A 15179-nucleotide genomic window follows, 5' to 3' on the forward strand; every position below is an offset into this window, starting at 1 on the left:
GCATAAAGATAGTGTTTCTCGTCTATTCCACTCAAGTATTTGAAACCAGCAGAGGAAGATCTTCCCTTCTGCCAGATAGCTTCTATTTCCTAAAAATATTCCTTGAAGTGGGGACTTAGCCTAAGGTCAGTATAAATGCCCTAATATCTTTCTGGATAAACATGTATATATGTATTGATAGTTAAATGGTTCCAGCACAGTCTATTGCATGGGTCAGAATCAGGAGATATTTGGCCTGTTATTAACCCACAGGTGCTGGGTTTTTGACTAGCATGGGTTGCATACATGTGCACTCTTCATTGTGACTGCAAGTTAAGTCTGGTACATAAAAAATGATCTGACCAAAAAAAAAAGGGGGGGGAGGGGGAAGAAAGAAACAAGAAAATTGCTCAAAAAATGGCCAGCCACTACTAGGTCTGATGTGTTAAACAGCGTTTTGATATTTGGTCTGTAGTCTCATGGATCTAGCAATTATTTTTTTTCGTATGAAGTATCATGGCATTTGATTTAAACTGTGTATGTTTCTACAAGTGAGCATATTCATACAATATGGACAAAAGTAAGATAATGACTTAATTGGCATATGCCCTGCCATAGTTTCACTCCTATCATCACCACCCATCTTTTCAGGCAGCTGTGAAGTACAGGAAAGACTAATTCCGGTAAGGTTATGCTTGATGGAAAATCCAGCCATATATTTAATAGATCAAGGGTGCAGTGAGACAAAGGTGAATAGAGGAAGAAGATACTGTCCCAGTCTCAGTAGGACCAATGACACTTCTATCAGTATTTCTCTTCAAAGCCTCACTATCACACTTTGACCTGAATGGTGCAGTCTGGAGTATCTCAAATCTTCAAAACTTCTGAGTTCAAATCAGACGTCTTGAGGGTTGAGGTGGTGGGAAAAGGTGGGAAGGGAAGAGAAAAGCAAAGATGTAAGCACACAACTTTTGTTGTCTGTACACATCTGGCAAAATACAGAAGATATTTAATGTTGTTTTCACTGATTCAATTATAGGAGTAAGTTTGCACCATGTAGAATTGATTTTTTTTTCTTTTTTCTACTTCTACGTACAGTATTGAATGTAATTTAAAGGTGGGAGATTGTGGTGAGCTATTATTGTTTTGCTTGTGCCTTCTATCACACTGTTTCTAATGCCTGTTTTTTGACCACCCTTGAAGAGGTTCATTGGCATTTCCTTTCTTCTGTCTATTGGAAATGGGCTGTCTTCAGCTTTTGTGCATAGCACTAGTGAGAAGCAGGAAAGCAGGGGCACTTCCTTGTTTGGTTTGTTGTGTGTGTGGCGGTTTTAATGCCTGTGTTATTGGTAACAGAGAACAGAGGTACCTGTCAGTGCCTTTTGAAGAGCACACCTATTTAAATTATTAATTTCTGGAATATATTGAAGAGAAATGTTGTATCTTTCCCAAAATGGGAATTGGGTAATTAGTTCTTGTCTCCTGATTTCAGGAGGAGGTTTCAGTTGCTTTGGTTTTTATGGATAATCTCCAGTCTAATAATGAATTCATTTAAACAAAACTTCTGTGGGAGAGGGACACTGGAGAAAGAAACTCCATCTCCCTTCAAGTTAGAGACGGCCCAAAATGCACAGCTTTGATCCTGTTTCAAATGTTTTCAGATTTAGGATCTGGATTTGAGGGCATTGTTTGAGTCCTTCCAGAAACAGGGGTCAGGTGAGAGGTGGAATCTGAATTGCACAGCCTTTTGCTTGCAGTCTGTGCCAAGTTAGCGCTAAGATTCCTGCGTGATTTTTTTGTACCAATGGCAGTTATAGAAAAGTACGTGCTGCTTGAGAACTGATAGACTTTGAGAAACTATTGAGCATGTGCTTTGAAAATTTTATGAAGTGATGAAAATCCTTTAATAAAGCAATATTGACTTATTTTTGCACTCCGGAAAACGGTAGAACATAGAAATCACATAGAAAACTGGATCTACTTGCATTTGCTTCTCTATACAGTGAAGTCAGTTATCTTATTTTCTGGTTATATGATGGCAGCAGGAAAGGATTGTTAATCAGACACTTGACAAATACACAGAGAGCTTTTTTCCTTCCTCTGAAGACTTTACTCTCATAATAGAGACTGACAAAGGGAAAGTAAAAGAGAATATTCAATGAATAAGCCACTTATTTTTTGTGTATCAGACATGTATTTCCCATTTGTGAGGAAGTTCTGTTATCCCACAGTAATTTATATGAAGCAAATTTCTTTAGCTAAGGCTGGTGACTATAACAGACAATATTATGGAATATTTCCTTGCTTCCATTTCTGATACATTTTCACATCCAATTTTCTTGCTCTCCTGGGAGGTATCATAAAGCATTGTAGCAGGACAAAAACCTAGTTCCACTTATCCTTTAATTGTTTTTTAATGCAAAATATTGTACTCACATAAAATACCCATTTATTTATATTTGATGCCAGAGGCCTAATTCATTGAACCTGGGATGTATTATTGCAAAACAATGGTGTTCACTACACTTTTTCGCTCCTGTTAGCTGTTTCCCAGGTTCCTTTCATGGCCAGTAAGAGTTTATTAATGCTAAATAAATAATTAAGAGGGATAATTGACTTATTTTTGTGCAATGGTACCAGAAATATGATTTTTTTTTATGGAAAATATCATTGTTCTGTTTTTAATGCACTGCAGAATGTGGAGCCTGCATACCCTTATGAATCATGGATAACTCATTTGTGCCAGAGATTCACTGACAGTGACCCAAACCCTGCTCTCACTAAATGAAGAGGAATAAATAGATATGCTGTTTCATCCCACTCACTAAGAAGGGGGAAAATGAAGAGATCTTTCTTCTGTCTTCTCATCTTGTAATCATATTCTCTCAGTCCCCGTAAAAGCCACCTGGTTCTATCCTCCGTGGTATGTAATTCTTTTCACCTGCTCCCTTCTGAAGATGGAGATTGACACCTGTGCAGTGGGGCTCTTGTCAGCAAGATTTCCTCTCTCCCTTGCTCCTCTTTTACATCTGAGATTACCAGAGTTGCTGTGAACAGCAGTAAGGTGAAAAGTCCTCGCTAATGAATTATTTCCAAGGAAGGAGTAGTCTGCAGGACTCCTAACCCACTCATCTCTACTTTCACCAGGAAGCCAGGCTGTGCTTGTTTCCTCACCTCATTCAGCATTTTGAAGAACCCTCCTGAACTCTTGTCTTTTTCAGGTCTTGGAATCCAATTGCTTTGGATTTTATATTTTAATGAGACTGTTCTAGCTCAGGCATTATTCACACTTCAGCTGTTGTCCCTCATTCAAAAGCAACTTTATGGTAGTAAAAATAACCACTCATTTCCTTTCTCCTTTTGTTATTTAGCCTTCAGAACTCCTTTCCGGATTGCTTTGAAAAACTTAGATTTTTGCCTTTCTCCACTACATGTGTTACGGTAGCATCTGGAAGTTCCAATCAAGATCAGAATGCTGTGCACAATGCTCAGTGCAAACGCAAGAAAGTGTCACTTCATACGCTAAGCAAAGGAGAGAGACAGAGTCTAGCAGGAGAGAAGGATGGCACAAGGTGACAAAACTTGTCAGAATATTAGTAGGACAGCAAAGAGTGGAGCCCAGCTTTTTGAATTTCTACTCAAGGAGTCTGTCCACTATATCACTCTGCTGCTCTCAGTAAATTTATTGTGGCTGGAGGGCCACACAAGCTTTAAGTAATTCAGAAAATACAAGTCTGGCTGTGTACAGCAAACGGAGTGCAAATATCTCCTGCTTCTGCTTGGCTCAGGGGTCTCTCTCTGGCAACTGAGCAGTGGATACGTAAGCAGAAAGAATAAAATAGTAGTATCAGCAGAAGGGAGGGAAAGGGAAGAGAAATCAGAATTTTGAAGTACATTCAAAAGGCAGGAGTGAAGCAGGGTCTTTTCCAATTAGATCAGAGCCTTAGACATAATCTGTTGTTCGGGAGGGATGTAGTGTGCAGAGAAGGGAAATGTCATACGCATATGTGTGCATGTACACATACATTCACAGAGTAACTGCTGTTATTGTACCCTAATTGGAGCATAAGGAAGGGTCCAGGTGGGGAGACTAACACAGCAGGTCTGTGCTTATTAAATAGCCTTTTAAGAGGTGATTTGACTATCTAGGACTCTAGTCTAGTATATATTGTCAGTTACACTTTTTCCAACAAGACTTTTGTTCAGGAAAGCAATTTGATATGTATGAATACAATCTGAATTCAATAATCATGCAGATTAAAAGAGAAGGTAAGAAATGCTTACTTTATGTAATTAGTAAGGAGTAGATATTAAACGCAGTCATAGTACCCTGACTGAACAAAGACTTAATTTTCAGTGCAGACAGGAACATTAACCATCTAGTTTTGACTGTCACATGCATGGAAAGAGAAAGAAACATATCTGAGGAGAAGCAAAACACAACTCAATCTACAAAAGGCAGGAAAATGATTCTATTTAGGCTGCTGAACTTGCTAGCAAAATTTTGTAGCAACTCCAAGTAGAAAGTAGCAAAACATAATGCTTATATCTAAGGAGTGAGAGAGGGTGGAATAAGAGATAACTGGAAAGGAAAAGGAAGAGAGGACAAATTCAGGAAAAATTCTAGTAAAGAGTAGCTAGGTTTGGGATTAAATGGGAAATAGGATGCCAAAATGTGAACCTGCCAAAGATGCATTGTACTGAATAACCTACTATCTTTCTCTGATAAGGTAACTTTTTCCCCTATTTTATCTTTTAACAAAGGAAAGTCAGTGGAGATTATACACATGGTAATTTACTAGTAAATACAGAAAGCAGTAGCTATTAGACAAAGGGTAAAATGGGAAAGGGTAATGGCAAAGGTTATTTTTGAAAGCAGAGAATTAGAAGTAGACTTCAAGTATTGAAGAAAAAGGATGAGTAACTGAAACCTCAAGGTTATGCATTTAGGGGCTGAGAACAGGAAGGTCTGCAACAATTTGTAGCTCATTCAATGGAAAAAAAATTAGGAGAAGGACTTATGTATACTAGTTGATAATGAGATGACTGTGACTGCATTTGCCAGTAAGATGTAGTGATGAAGGCAGCAAGATCAGTCCTAGACTGTATGAAGTGACGCATTTCTGGTGGAGATAAGGGTGTACTAATGTCACTGTGCAAGTTACTGTGAGACTTCGTTTGCTATCAAGCATGATATCAAGTCTTTCAGTAAAAAATGAATTTTGCAGCGTCTACAGATCTACCAGGCTGTTTAGGGCAGGGGGATTGGAAAGCAATGTAGTTTCATAAAAGGAACCTAAAATGTTTTGCTTGTTAAGTCTTGCAAAACAGTAGCTGAGAGCCTGTGTTTGCTTTCTAGAAACGCACTGGAAGATAAATTCTTATTTAAAAGGAAAGATGAAATGAAATGGCAATGAACAGGCTCTTAAGAAATTTAGATCAGAAATAAGAAATTTCTAGCCATCGGAGCAGTGCAATTCTAGAATAGCCACTTAGAACATTTTTAAGCTCACAATAAATTATTTTTAGGGTTGATTTTTAAGCCATTTATGAAGAAATTATCTGATCTGGTTGCTTCTGGTATCATAAGAGTGGATTTGATGATGTAAGATGACGTTCATTTTCAGTCCTCTGCCTTCTACGGAAGTATATAAGCATGTGCTTAAATATCAAATTTGTTCGATTAGAAACTGCTTTGTTATTTGAATGAGGCTACTTAAGGTATTTTTACCAACTTGTTCTGCTATTTGTGACACTGTGTTGCTAGTTTTCACCTTTTTAACTTGTCTGTTGAAGGGTTAATGTGAATCTTAGAAAAGCCAACACCAGGCTATCCTTTTCTTACTCCTTTTTTGACAGTTTTAGCTAGAGCTGCTGTGTAATAGGTGTGACCGAGGGTCCCCAAATTTCTGTAGTCTCCTGAGTGATACTGATCTCATAACTCCCCGTAAAATGGTTGTTGCTTCCTTCATTAAGTAATCGAGGCTTTACTTAATCAGTAGGGTTAGGACCTTAAATGAGTAAATAGTAAAAGGTGAAAGGCTAATGGTGGTGCTCATAATGCATGTCATAACTCCTTTGAAAAAGGCACAGAGAGCTGTACTGTTTGTTATTAAACTACAAATTAAGGCAGATTTGGAGGAAGAGAAAAAAACGTTCAATGAGGCACTGGCACTATTTTCATGGACTCTCATGTTAGTCTCCAAATTAGTCCTTGCTTGTGATTGTGTATGAGCATTTCCATGGTCTATGGCCCCATATTATTTCCAGTGTTGTTTTTCTCCTTCTCTCTTTCATTTCTATTTCTCCCTCCCTGCTAGGTGTTTACAAGGACTTCTCTCTTATGGCATATTGTTCTTATAAGGCTATGAGGAATATTGTCCTCTGCAATTACAAGTGTAGCCTGAGCATCAGGAAGCAGTGAACTGGGATGAGCTCTCTGGTTAATATCTTGAGCACATTTTCTCCTGCTGATGGCCTTGTTGACTTTTCTGTCACACAATGCAGGAAACGTGCCCAGCTATTTATGGGAGTGAGAACTTTGTGTGTACTCAGTAAATAGCAATTTAAATGTATGCTGATGACAACATCCCTTCAAGATTATCAACATACTTCAGTCACCAAGTTGGACTTAAAGTCCTGAAAGACGCTGTAAAAATGTTCTGAGTAGATCTGCCTTGTGATGTTCCATCAGGCTATGCTGTTCTGCTTACACTGGGCTAAATGCAGTCCAAAGTTATGGATTCTGTCATTGTGCACAAAGCTAAGACCCCTCAGCTCTGGTATCTCATTTTTCAGAAAAGCTATAGCTGTTTCATCTTTTTGCAAGACTCAGGCTATAATTTGCAAAGAGAACAAGAGTGGTGGGATCTTGCCTCTTCAGCACTGCTTTTGTCTGTGCATTGGAGGATAGTTTCTTATGTCAGGACCTAACCTCAGATGGAGGGAATGGCTACTTCATCCAGCTCATCAAAGAGCAATTTGCCTGAGGAATGAAGGGGATCTGCTTATTCACTGCAGAACAAATGATCAAGTAACACGCTGAACAAAAGAACCAATATCCTTGACAAAGCTTGGTCAGTGGATTATTTTATTTTTTACTTAATGTATAACTCTTCTGTCTATCTCACACTGATATTCTGTAAATATCATTAAAAATGAACAGGAGCTGATCCAAGAGAGAATGGTCTTACCCTCTCTTTGGATGGTCTTATCCTATTTTTTTTTTTTTTTTGTGCAGAGCACAAAACTGCCATAATGGTTTAGCAGGTTTGGCTAAGTGAGAAATCTCAGCCCAGAGAACATCCAGGCCAGTGTAGCTGATGGAGTGCATACTACTGCTGAAATGAACTTGCAGAGGAAAGCAGAGTTTAGATGATGATCAGTGTCCTGTTGCAAATGGCTTATCTCTGACCTTCAATGAGTAACAGACTCTCTTACACATAGACAGAATAAAAAAGGCCAATATTAAAAAGAAAAAGAAAAAGAAAAAAGTGCTCCATCACAGAGTTCCACTTGCAGAATTTGATAAGTTCACCTTCATTTCTAGTTTTACCAGTTGTTAAAATGGAGATTAAAAAAATATAGGCATGTCAGTAACCAACGCATTTGCGTGAAGGGATCTAGGAGCAGTGGATTTATATTGGCCATCCCCCACCCCCACTTCACCATGAATGGACTCTCAAGCAGTAGAGCCAGTAGGAGAGCATTTTTTTCCCTATCTACCATATTGTCCAAATTGTAGAGTGGCTAAAATTGCCTGCTTATAAGTCTGGTGGATTCCTCAAGTTCGATCAAAGTCCATCAAGTCTGATCTGAGTCCGTAAGAGTTTACTAAGTCTGAATATGCTAATATCACAGTGTTCACCAAGCTAATTGGTTTTGGAAATTTTAGTCAGTTTACTAGTTTATAATGACACTACAAATGCAATAGTATTCATTGCGAGTATGAATTAATAATACTATACAAATATAAATTCAACAGACATATTTTAGTTGGTGATTGCTGTAATAATATTAGCATACTGTTTTTTCAGCTTTGCCTGTAAGCAGGCCAGTTAGCCTTTTACTGTCATTAACTTGCTGATAGCAGTTTATTCAGCATTTTCCTCCTTTCTGTCAGGAAATTATGTTCTCTTTTACTGCTGTCTTTACCTTCTGTGAACTCAGTGGCTTATGTGCTTGTTGAGACAGCTACTGTTTTAGTAATTTAACTACCAGGCACAAAGTAAAAATCCACAAAACCAGTTTGAACTAGTCCTTTTGCCTTCTGACTATTCCTTCAGTTGACAGAGGCTGGAAAGGACCTGGCCTTACTTAAACTCTAACCATGTAAAGAAAATTGATATATGATAAGTTTATCCTAGATTTTACATAAGCTAATCAGCAAGCTGAATTGGTCTGTGATTTTTATATTGTGTCTTCCTTATGTTCTATAGTGTGCCAGTAATTCTGGGATGGTATAATATTTCCAGACATTTTTAGAGGGACAACTTACAGTGAGGATTTCTCAGAAAAACATAAAGATCGGAGAAGAACATTGGTGCAGCACTTAACACGAAATGATTTATGTGGCCTTTTAAATAGGTGTGATGAAGCTATAGTTAATTTACACATCATACCTTATATATTACAAGTGTTTATAGTGTTTTTACTTTCCTTATAGACATTTCTATATTGGTGAATGCAAAAGATTTCACAAAATGCAGTAGCCTGACCACAAATGTTTAGTTCTAAGTTTCACAGGCTGGTCTTCATTTGATCTCCCTGCAGAAGTTGGATGGATGCTTAACAAGGCACAAGGTGTTATTGGTTTTAACATATTTTCTCTGTAGTAGCACCGAGTTTGAGGCGGCTGGTGATTTGAGTAACTCCATCATCCTAGAGTGCAGATGCCAAACTGAATTTGGTGGTACTGAAGTTTCTGTAAACGGCAAGGAGGCACCATTGTTGGTTTCTGGTCAGGTGAAGAGACTCACAGATATCAGTTACCAGAAAAGTAGCAATATTGACGTGTCCCTAGTCAAGAAAACAGTTAACTTATTACCGCTATTGTTTTTTATTTTACTTGTGATCTTTGAGTAACTCTGATTTTGTTACCAATATTTATTTATTCTGCCCATTGGCATGCTGCTTCCTGAAACTAGTGGTAATGCCTCTATTACTTCTGCTGCATTTCTTTGTGGTTTAAACCTACTCCTAAATTAAATGGAAATGTTAAAACTAGAAGGGTGATTGATGCTGGCTAAGAGTTCTGCCTTCCATGTTATGCTTCAGGATATCTGGCTGACTACGGTGCACCTTTCCTTAAGCTGTTTTGTTTTGAGAAATGTTTCAGGGCTGTAGTTTGCATTATCCGTTACTGACTTCATTTGGGGAAATTGTTAGACTTTAGTAACTGTAATGACTGAGTAATCATTGAGGCAAATTAAAATACCATTTTAATATAGCCTGTTAACTTTTTTTGAAAACGAGGAATGAACTTGCTTTTATGTGTTTTCTAAAGGTTTAAATAATGCATACTAAACTCAGCTTTTTGTCCTAGTGAAGCTGGAATGCTGATGTTCTACTGGAAAAGAAGAACATAAAATCAAGCGGAAAAAAGAACACAGTACAAATCATCTGGCTAATCTTTTAGCTTGCCAAATCAATTACAAATACCAGATATTCATAGACCTCTGTTACCTTAGGAATGATCTACAAAGCAAGTGTGTTCACTTAAAAATCAGGAATCTGATTCTCAGCCACCTTAAAGCTATTCTGTATCTTCTAAGCTAGCTCTATAAAATTTTGCTAAAATCAGTGCAAATACAATATCATGGATCTACAAGTCTCTTCTATGCAATTAATATTGTGTAAAGCAGCTTGAGGATAAATAGCCATCTCTATGGCTCTTCACTAAATCCTTCCACTGAAAGTTGAGTTCTGCTGTCCATTGTATTCATGTAGAAACTGGCCCTGGGTATACTGGGTACCTATGAATAATTTTGAAAAGATGAATTAGAAAAAAATTAGAGAAGATTTATATTCAAAGAGGGGGCTAAATCCATTCAAGAAGTTGTTTGTTGCCAATTAATTACCTACTGCTAATTAGAACAATAAATTTGAGCACGGTTGCAGGACTTGGCATTGACTTTCACCATAGGCTTATCTGGAAGCTGTACTAAATCCTGTCATTAGGATTGGTAATAAATCTGTCATAATAGGTGAAAATGGATAAGAAGGCTAAGAAGCCTTGAAAACATAATTTGACTGAGCAGAAGTCTTTACACTTTATAAATATGACCACTGGAATTATTCACATGAATTGATCAGCTCAGACTTCAACACAATGTTATAAAACACGAAACTTTTGCACTTAGTGAAACTCAGTGCTAAAATGGAGGTATAACTCTTTTTCATTATAACATTTGCAATTTAAAAAAGAAGTGTATGTGCTGCCAGTAAAATTGTAGTAGAGAGCTCCAAGCTGGAAGTTTTAAACAAATGATCTAGTTATTAATTCTTCACTTTTGTATTCATGTAGCACCAACATGAGACAGAGCAATTCTTTAGATGTCAATCCATCTTGTCTATCCTGAAGATCTTGTGATTCATCAGTTAACAAACTACTTACTAAATGACAGAAAATAGCAAAAAAGAAGAGAAATGCTGGTAACAGAACTCTGAATATGATATGCCTCTTTTTAGAAATTTAAAATGTGATTTTTTTTTTTTTATGTGAGTCTTTCTCCAGGATGAAATTTCCCTGAAATGTGTTATATAGTGCAGAAATTTCTGTATGAAACAAGGGCTGAGCATCCTTTGAAGCAATATACTTTCAACATGCTGTTGCCCTAAGTTGGTCTCAGCCAGTGACATTAAATGATTTTGTCAAAATAACATAATTTTTAAAAGACTCTGGGTTTTTTTGCAAGCACACTAGAATTCAGAGTATTCAAATTGCTAGTTACCCAAGTTCAGTTGAGTGCTCTTGAAAACTTCATCAAATATTTTACAACCTCAATTAAAATAGAATGACTTTGAAGAAATGCTGGAGACTTTCTTTTGAATTTTTATTTTGCACTGAATTATTTTTACTGCTATTTTTACATGAAATGCTGCTTTTATAGTGTAGAGTCTAGATAAATTGCTTTTTTGTCAATATGCCATGACATACTAAATTCAGAAATTCTAACTGGTGGGGAACTATCTATATACATCAGGATCTCTGCCAGTTACCCAGCTACTGTTGCTCAATTAAACAGAACTGGGGAAAATCACACTGGTAAGGTCCCTTATGCTTGAACCAATCTTGATCAATGTATTTAATGACCTGAAAAATAGTTATAATAGCAGGATAACAACACTTCCTGCTGATGCAAAACTGTTCAGGTTAATTTAAAATAATGTGTAAACACAAAAAGTCTCACAATACTGAGCCACTGAAATGTAAAATGCCAGAAGAAATTATACGTTAATGAACATAAAGCAGTGCATGTGAGGAGGGGAAGGGAACTGAAGAACAATCTTTTTCATCACACATATAGAATAGCGAACTATAAATTATGTATTATCACTCCTGGAGAAGATTCTGAAATCCAAATAAGTAGATTTTCTGGAAGGTAAAAATGAAACAGCTCTCTGGAAAAGACTCAAGTAAAAGAGAAATTTAATTTTGGGAATTCTTGGAAAATCGGGACGGTGCAGAAAATGTAATTCAAATGTATAAAACCATAATTTACCTGAATCTTGGATATTGTGTGCTGTTCTTGCCATCACATCTTAGGACATAAGAAAATTGGAAAAGGCTTTTTGAAAAGGTGGGGAAAGTAAGTGGATGATCAGAGGCGTGGAATCACTTCTGTATGGTGACAGATTAGATAGACTGAGTTCCTCTACTTTAGAAATGAGGTAACCCAGAGAAGGTAGAGTAGAGCAAATAAAATAATGAATTAGACGAAGAGAGTGAATGTGGGACTGTCATTTCAGTATCTCTTAGCATACAAGAACGAAAGAGCTTGTGTTAATATCTCCAGGCAGCAAGTTTAAAACAAACAATAAGAAATACTTTTTCATATAAGAAAATAATCAAACAATGTGAGACACTGCCACTAGATGTTTTAAAGGCCAAAAGTTTAACTGAGTTCAAAAAGGGATTAATGGCTACTTTTGTTTCATGAATTGTAAAAACATCCTGCTCAGACACAACTTCTGGTTTAGGAAGTTCCTAAACCACTAATTGCCAGAAGATGGGAAGGAGGGGTTGCTCAGCTCTTGCCATGCCTCTTATAATCTTTCCTTATGCATCTCCTAATGGCCGTGTTGGGAGCAGGATAATGGGCTAGACAGATTTTTTTGGTCTGACCCATTATGGCTGTTTTTATTTTGTAGGCGTAGATTTTTTTTTCAGTAATGGGGAGACAAAATGGAAATTTTCAACTTGTTTTAGGAGTTCAGTAAATGCTGTCTGGAATATGATTCTTAATAGCTAATTAGGAATGATCACACTTTTTGCTTTCCTTATTTTAATGTATTAAAAATTAGTCTACAAATTCATCTGCTGAATGTTTAGGAATATTTTCTCTAAATACAGGGAGATGTGGATAAAGGTGGATCATTTATGTATTTCACTTGAGTAATGATGATATATGTGTATTTTAAAGAATAATGTGTCAGAAAAGCTGACATAGTGAGCAGGGGGAGTTTTCTGTGGTTCTTCTGTCTGAAAGGAGGTGAATGGTATTATTTTTGCCATTGTTGTGAGTTAAGGAATACTAAATTTCAATGACAGAACATCCTAAATTCTACAGTTGTACTTCTGACAAGTAGTAGCAACAGAGCCAAATGAAAGTTTCTTTAACATCTGTACCTTTTTTCTATGACTCTATCATCCTTTTTTCTCCTCAGAGTGAAGATTGGCTTTTGGGATTAAAGGAAATATGAATGATTGTTTGTTTTTTCTGACTAACCTTCTATTCTAGGTTTTTCCGTGTGAATTTATAATGTAGGAGTCTATTTGTACTTACTAAACAGAGATTTAATCAATTATCATAGTGCACTTTAGAAATGAAAAATACGTTATTCTGTGTCAAATGGGTTTATCCTGTACTGCATGCAAACTATGCACATGGTTATAAATCATGGTCTCAAACTTCTAAAGTTGTTGTTTTTTTTTATTAGGAAACCTTGCTTCAGATCCAAAAAGGCAATAAGGAGACTACACATAGCAAGAAGAAAACGAGTCACAATCGATCATGAAATGCAATTACACAGTATTCAAAGCTGAATGAAATAAAGACCTTAAGTAGCAGTAGCCTGTAAAGTTTAAAATTAAAAGTAGTTTCATTGTGTGTGGTGAAAAGGGGGATTAGATCAATGAAACTGATCTCTTGTATCTTGTTTGCTGTTGATTTATATGAAATTATACTTGAGGTGAGCTTCCTTTTCATATGTATGTTAATAAATTTTGGTCATTTGTGGAATATTACTTCAGTGGTCTGGAAGGAGATTTCTTGAGTTCAGCTGGTGCTCAGTGTATAAATGGAAGCACAAGAATTAAAAAGGCCTTCTGCCTGGTCATCCTTAGCTTGGCTAATGTAATTGCAGATTTTGTTCTAACAGTAAGGCTTTATATAACAGCACAGAGCATTACTGCTGTGATGCTGAGTTGCAATAAATCAGTATCTGGATTAAAAGAATGGGGGCTATAATACAAACTTTCTTTTTGTCCTTTCTGGTCCAGCAACTTATAAAACTGCAGAATGTATCCAGAAGGTTGACAACAATCCACCACACTGTCTGACTAGCTGTAGGATACCAATAGAAGTTTGGAAAAAATAATTAAGCCCAGTCTCTCTTGTTTTCACTTAATTTCATTTCTTCTTTACCTTTCATCTTCACTTCTTTGGAATCCTTTAATATCAATCCATCCTTCACTAGAGAAAGAGATACTAAAATTTTGAAGTATTTAATGTTAAGAAGACTTTCCAAAAACTAAGACTGAGTCTTCAGCTGATGAAGACTGTCAGAAAAATTATTTTATTCATTGTAGATCAGAAATCTGAAATTGTTGCTGAGTAAAGTGTCCCTTTTGGAAGTGTGTTGTGTATGCGAATATTACATTCTTTGGTCATGCTTGTGTTTATAAATTCTGCAGAAACTGTTTTAGACATATAAAAATCAAAATCTCCTATGCCATGGAGGCTTGCAGTGATTCTTTGAAGTCTTGGCCTCCTGCTTTGCTTTATTACCAGTGAATGATGTTGCACTGAGAGGGGATATAATGGGCCTAGTGAGGGACAGATATTGATAAAGTCAGTCTTTACCATTGCAACCCTGGTTAATTTCAGCAACCATTATTGAGAATCTTTTAAGCTTTTGCATAAAGATAAGGAAAATTTCAGTCATTTGAAAATACATTACGGCTTTCTTTTTAACAATAAGTCTTGTCTTTTTCCCTTAGCTCTATGTGACAGTCCTTTAGATTTATGTATATATTTATTTATATATACTTATTATATATCTAATATTGATAGTAAAAAATGTTTTATGTATTTATATATGTATTTACCAGAGGAACTAGTCTCTTGGGAGGATTGGGGAGGGGAAATGTAAACTGAAATAATGTGGACCTACTGTTAAATACGAAAAAAAATTTTGGATGGATGATTTCTGGAGATGGACAGTGTCTGTTCTGTCCTTGATTTGGAACCAAGGGTCAGATGGGACCCCTTGGCAGAGGCGATGCTCCTTCCTTTGGAAGCTCCATCCTGCAAAGAAAAACAGAGGTCCAGCCGTATTAGATGTGGTAGGTGAGAGTCAAAATACAAAGCCGGGAGCCTGCATTTTGTGCAGACAGTCTGAGAGACTGCAGGAGGCAGCAATGGGCAAGGCAGGCCTCAGAGAGAGGGAGGAAATTTCCAGGGAGTCAAAGGGATCAGGGTGCTGCTACTAAGGAATTCCCTGAGCTAAATGAAACAAAAGCAGAAACCGTAGCCTATCTGCAAAGACAAAGGAGGTAAGGATGAATGCAGTTGTGCAAACTTTGCTCTGACCTATGGTCCTGTACCTGACCTTTATATACTGTTAGATACAATGTTAATAACACTACTCATGACTAATAAAACCTGGCTCTGTATGTGTGTATGGTTGGGGTGAGGATTAAGGTTTTTTTATTAGGATTTGGGCACCTCACTATAAGAAAAAATTCTAGGCAACTC

General features: G+C 36.8%; 1 protein-coding gene across 1 annotated transcript in view; it reads left to right on the forward strand.

Moving 5' to 3' along the window:
• INSC (INSC spindle orientation adaptor protein) overlaps positions 1–15179 on the forward strand; it is a 106014-nt gene that overhangs the window by 19678 nt on the left and 71157 nt on the right. The window lies entirely within an intron of this gene.

Source organism: Ciconia boyciana, chromosome 6, assembly GCF_034638445.1.
Source record: "Ciconia boyciana chromosome 6, ASM3463844v1, whole genome shotgun sequence".
Taxonomy (NCBI): domain Eukaryota; kingdom Metazoa; phylum Chordata; class Aves; order Ciconiiformes; family Ciconiidae; genus Ciconia; species Ciconia boyciana.